At 42.0% G+C, this 6,198-nt stretch overlaps 1 long non-coding RNA gene across 1 annotated transcript; it reads right to left on the bottom strand.

Moving 5' to 3' along the window:
- Positions 1–359: 359 nt before the first annotated feature.
- On the bottom strand, positions 360–2,972 carry LOC118408096. The gene is made up of 3 exons (XR_004830250.1): positions 2,676–2,972; positions 1,918–2,048; positions 360–1,114 (listed from the first exon to the last, which is right to left on the bottom strand). It is a non-coding gene; the product is annotated as an uncharacterized LOC118408096 (long non-coding RNA).
- Between the last annotated feature and the right edge of the window lie 3,226 nt (positions 2,973–6,198).

Raw genomic sequence — 6,198 nt, 5'->3', positions numbered from 1 at the left:
ACACACTATCTAAACCTATCATCAGTCTCCATGATTGTGCAGACAGGCTTTAGAAATTATATACAAGAATACTTTTGCCATACATTATTTGTTTCTACCAGACTCTGGCCTGGTCAAATGGCAATAGGGGAATTTTGAGTTGGAGTTAGTTGGCCAAGGAGACAACTGACTGGCAGGCAGATAATTGAATAGGTTGCAAAAGACTGAAATCCCATGGTACCTTATTTGTCCCTATCTTTTTCATCCAGCTGACATGTCTGCCTGGAGACTACAATAAGCCCTCAGGCAAGAATTTGCAATATATGTACTTTTTTTATAAAAAGTTGTATCACATACTCTGTGCAATATCTTAACTATGCTGTCACTGTTAACAAATGTATGAATCAAAATGTTCCACTATATAATCAGAAACTCAAGACGAATGAAAGAAACAGTAACATGACGATAAAAACTGCAATGCATAAATGACATATGACATTCAGTGGGGCCTGTATTGTTTTACACTTTGCCAACATGATCCTATCAGCATCATGTAATGCTGCATGTTTATCCAAGCAATAATTCAACATCACCTTAACTTCACAGATTGGGGAATTCATAACCTATCATTTCTATATTAATAACAGATTAAAAACAAGCCTATAGTGATCTGGCTAAGAAATTCTTTTTCTTTAGAGAAGGGTGAGGGGCAGATGCAAGTGAGGGTTCAAAATACCACCAGTATATGCAGGTACAAATGGAATTATCAAATGTGACCTGTGTAGGTACAATACAATACTGACAAATATGTAAAATGTATCACAAATCATAATCACATAGTTCATACAATCGCACAACACTGAAACACAACTTTCATAAGCTATGAAGGTCTTAGTCAGTTAGCAGCCCTTAGGCCAACAGCGATCAGATATAAGAACAAAGTTGTTGTCGATACAAATATTTAAATACAGGTAAGTAAACTTATAACATCCTCTCCAAATTCTCATCTATATTCTAGTCCTCTGCTGCAAAGCACTCCGTGTAGTGTCCACACCAGCACAGGCTGCCTTCCTCTGTGTCTGAATCCTGAACTCCTTGGCAGGAGTTTGGAGTCCTTTGTGTGATGAGCCAGTTCCTACATGATAAAACAAAAGTATCACAGAATATCAACCTATGTCATAGTATGTGTGAAAATCGAGCCTACCTAAATTTGCGTCTGAAGGGACTACCCATGTGTACTGAAGATTGACAAATATAGAATACAACACAGTGTATTCTGCATCAGCCTACTAGTAGGTACCAGCCAGACAGTGGGTCGAGTGATCCGACCCATGGGAAGGCTGGGACTGAGGGTGATACCGAATTCATTGTGTTGTATTTTACTTTTATGTCATACCTGGGCCGCGATAATGGTTGATACGGGTGTTCTGGACCGGGTGATAAAAAGCTGCATCACACGGGCTTTGAACTTTTATCACACAGGCTTCAGTCAAACACTTACGCACTCTTCCCACACCTAGAGCGGCACAGTTTAAAATTCGAACATCTGATTCGGACGTTAGAATTGCTGCTGTAACTGTTTTTGTTCGAGGACACCAAAGTTTTTATAACTTCTGGCACGTTTCGCATCGAAACTTGTGTTTTTTCAGGTAGGTATGTCATAAACAAAATAAAACATGGTGTATTCTGCATCACCCTCGGTCTCAGCCCTCCCGCGGTCGGGCTGGTACTTTGGGTGATATGGAATACACCGTGTCAATTCGAGAAAACTTCCAAGAAAAGAACTCCACTCTATTCAATTGATGGAACAAATAAAAAGCCTGAGTGATACAGAAAAGTACCATCCGGTCCAGAACACCTGTATCGAATGTTATCAGGTATGAAGTGTGCCAATGATGATATTGAGCATGCAGGACTCACTGTAGTCTCGAGTCTTACCTATGGAGTGTGTAGCAGCATTGAAGTAGTCAGCAGCTAAACTTCTGGCTGATGCTTGCTTTACTCAGGACTGGCTATCCACCCTCACAACTTGTGCTGCATGTCTGAAGGAGGTATCTACTGCAGCTGTACTGGAGGCATATAAAAAGGGAAACGATGACACAAATGACAAAATCAGATCCGGTCAACCCAGAATGTAATACATAAACATCGTAACTGAAATCCATACCTGAAATATAATATAAAATGTATTAAACAAATATTAAATTAGTGACCAAATAGCTGTCAGTTACTGAACAGTGTTCAAATTATTAAAGGTTAGCCCTTGATAAAAATAATAGTCACGACGAGTTTGACAGCCTTGGCTGTCTGTGATGCCAGCCATTTGAACGAATAAATGAACGAAAATTAAATATATAAATATGTATATAAATTATAATAATAACCACCAGGTGCCAGTCAGTAGGTACCCAAATTATGAGTAATGAGGCAGTTTTAACGTGGTCGTATATCAAAGCACAATTATTCAGCCCTCAAGTGCTGTTTTGCAGCATATTTTCATAAAACCTAATACGAAACGCCTGTTGTCCAAAAAAAATTATTAGGCATTTTCCTAAATGGGGGAGGGGGGCAGGCTAGCTGGAGACAAATTTGCGTTTCTGATGATCACATGTCAAAAACATTAGACAAGTGGGAAAAACGAACCTACATTTTGCTTTAAAATAAAACAGCACAGTCTAATAATATTCTCTACTCACCGAAGTACACGTTGGTAATCCTGTTAGGGGTGCGCCGCCCAGGGTGGGAGGGGGGCGGCCGCCAAACGTACATCCAAAAACATCAGTCACGATCATTTTCCGTCCGTTTAAGCTTACACCATATTCCCCCAACACTCACAAGCCTCTCCCAAATTGCTGGCCGACCATAGCAGACTCCTTGTGCCATTTTTAGCGTAGAAAGCGATACGTAAAACCTCGTAGTCATGTCCGATCTCATTTCTGTAACGACTTTTTTCTAATCGTCCCGCCCGCATAGTGCGCATGCGTATCCGACGGTCCAATCAGATCGTAGTATCTCTGTGGCCTTTAGGATGTTGACCCCATGGTCGGAAGTTGACCTTTAGCATCCAATACAGCAAGAGTACCTGGGACATTTGTGAAACCAAAAAGCTCCTTGGTGAAACAATGTAAAAGCTTATAAGACTTTCCTTTCTTGGTTAGATTCAAGTTTTCTTTACAGCAAAGATTGACCTTTTATCTCTTTAATTTTTTCACTGTAGATTTAGAGTGTGTGTCAAGCTGTGACCTTTGTTATTCATCACAAACTGTGTAGTATAATACATAAGATCTGTTATTGTGAACTGTCTTGAGTCTTAACTGAAGCATTTTTCTTTACAAATATAAAACGGGCACACTATGTAATTCTAGGTATGGTAAACAATCATAGTTAAATACCTCTTATACTCGTTCATAAATAAAACTAGAACAACAATAACTTAATTACGCCTACAATTTCACTCAGGGCCTAAAAAGCTAGTTGACTGGTAATGATAACTCTGTTCGACTTTTATGCTCTGACCTCTGTCCCCAATACTATTATCTCAGGGGATGTTCTGTACACTTATCTCAGGGCGGTGAGGTGTTAGAGTGTACCCTTCGGGTACCCCCACTCTGAGATAACCGTTATCTCGGGGCTGTGGGGTGTTCTGTACACTGTGGGTATCCCCGCCCTGAGATAACCGCTATCCCAGGGCGGTGGGGTGTTCTGTACCCTTCAGGTACCCCCGCCCTGAGATAACCGCTATCTCAGGGCGGTGGGGTGTTCTGTACACTGCGGATACCCCCGCTCTGAGATAACCGTTATCTCAGGGCGGTGGGGTGTTCTGTACCCTTCAGGTACCCCCGCCCTGATATAACCATTATCTCAGGGCGGTGAGGTGTTCTATACCCTTCGGGTACCCCCGCTCTGAGATAACCGTTATCTCAGGGGGGGTGGGGTGTTCTGTACACTGTGGGTACCCCCGCCCTGAGATAACTCTTATCTCGGGGCTGTGGGGTGTTCTGTACCCTTCAGGTACCCCCGCCCTGATATAACCATTATCTCAGGGCGGTGAGGTGTTCTATACCCTTCGGGTACCCCCGCTCTGAGATAACCGTTATCTCAGGGGGGGTGGGGTGTTCTGTACACTGTGGGTACCCCCGCCCTGAGATAACTCTTATCTCGGGGCTGTGGGGTGTTCTGTACCCTTCGGGTACCCCCGGCCTGAGATAAGGGTTATCTCAGGGTGGTGGGGTGTTCTGTACACTGCGGGTACCACCGCCCTGAGATAAGGGTTATCTCTTCGGGTACCCCCGGCTTGAGATAAGGGTTACCTCAGGGCGGTGGGGTGTTCTCTACCCTTCGTGTACCCCCACCCTGAGCCTTATACCAGGGTACATCCTGACAATGTAATACATGCACCCCTGTATAAGGCCTTATATCAGGGTCCATTCTAACAGTGTAATACATGTACCCCTGTATAAGGCCTTGTATCAGGGTCCATCCTGACAATGTAATACATGTACCCCTGTATAAGGCCTTATATCAGGGTCCATCCCTGTCAATGTAATACATGTACCCCTTTATAAGGCCTTATATCAGGGTCCATCCTGACAATGTCATACATGTACCCCTGTATAAGGCCTTATATCAGGGTCCATCCCTGACAATGTAATACATGTACCCCTGTATAACGCCTTATACCAGGGTCCATCCCTGACAATGTAATACATGTACCCCTGTATAAGGCCTTATATCAGGGTCCATCCTGACAATGTAATACATGTACCTCTGTATAAGGCCTTATATCAGGGTCCATCCTGACAATGTAATACATGTACCCCTGTATAACGCCTTATATCAGGGTCCATCCTGACAATGTAATACATGTACCCCTGTATAAGGCCTTATACCAGGGTCCATCCTGACAATGTAATACATGTACCCCTGTATAACGCCTTATATCAGGGTCCATCCTGACAATGTAATACATATACCCCTGTATAAGGCCTTATATCAGGGTCCATCCTGACAATGTAATACATGTACCCCTGTATAACGCCTTATATCAGGGTCCATCCTGACAATGTAATACATATACCCCTGTATAAGGCCTTATATCAGGGTCCATCCTGACAATGTAATACATGTACCCCTGTATAAGGCCTTATATCAGGGTCCATCCTGACAATGTAATACAGGTACCCCTGTATAACGCCTTATATCAGGGTCCATCCTGACAATGTAATACATGTACCCCTTTATAAGGCCTTATACCAGGGTGCATTACCAGAATTTACCCGCATTTATCCAAATTTACCGGGTACATATGTGCTAAATGTGGGTAAATATTGTACATTACATTTACCGGGTATTTACACACCAATGGTAAGTTTGGTAAATCCGATATTTCATGCAGTGGCGGCCGCGGATTTTCTTCAACGCAATGAGAGTGGGGGCTGTCGTTGTTACTGCTGTAGACATGGCTCTGTCACCCTAAAAACACAGAAAGCAGAGATCATTTTGTGTTGACATGTATTTCATTGTTGTTGTTTTTTTACTTTTCCGTGTCCGCCACGGCACTTTATTCTATGTCAACTCTGTACAAAGAGCAGGAGAACACAAAAGTATTGTAAACATTGTCTTGTAGTAATTTTCTAGCGTTATCCTTAAGCCCTTCCATCTTAGTTAAGAAACATATATGGAATACTTGGCAATTGTCAGCAAAGTATTACTACATTTGTTACATTCCAACAATATATTATTGATTGATTGATCATCCTCAGTGATATTTATTCTCCCCCAGAAGTTCATGTTTTTCATTGTCCTCATGCAGCTCCCTTATGGATAGATATTATGAGGAAATATTTACATTTTGACATATAACTTTTGATAGTGCTCGATGTCAGATTGCATATCACATTTTCTTGTACTGCTAGGAATACCATACAAAAAAATTAAAGGAAATGTTATGTCGTTATATTAAAGTAAACCTCGGTTGTTACAATTTATAATGAATAACTTTTTTGCACCTTTCAAACTTTTCCTGCATCTCCTTGGCCCTGGATATGGTATTAGAGTGTATAGAATACTGCTGAAGTCTTCTGTCGTTTCGGACGCGAGTTGCAAAACTATACTTTGAAATCCACGTCCCTCTTCTTGTACCAATCATAGAAGGCTTGGACATGGTCACAGATGTTTCACTGGTACGGCATTGCTGCGAGTCAACTTAACCGACCACCA

Source organism: Branchiostoma floridae, unplaced genomic scaffold (genome assembly GCF_000003815.2).
Source record: "Branchiostoma floridae strain S238N-H82 unplaced genomic scaffold, Bfl_VNyyK Sc7u5tJ_1555, whole genome shotgun sequence".
Taxonomy (NCBI): domain Eukaryota; kingdom Metazoa; phylum Chordata; class Leptocardii; order Amphioxiformes; family Branchiostomatidae; genus Branchiostoma; species Branchiostoma floridae.
The sequence above is the reverse complement of the archived record's forward strand: the minus strand, read 5'-3'. Positions and strand labels throughout refer to the sequence as shown.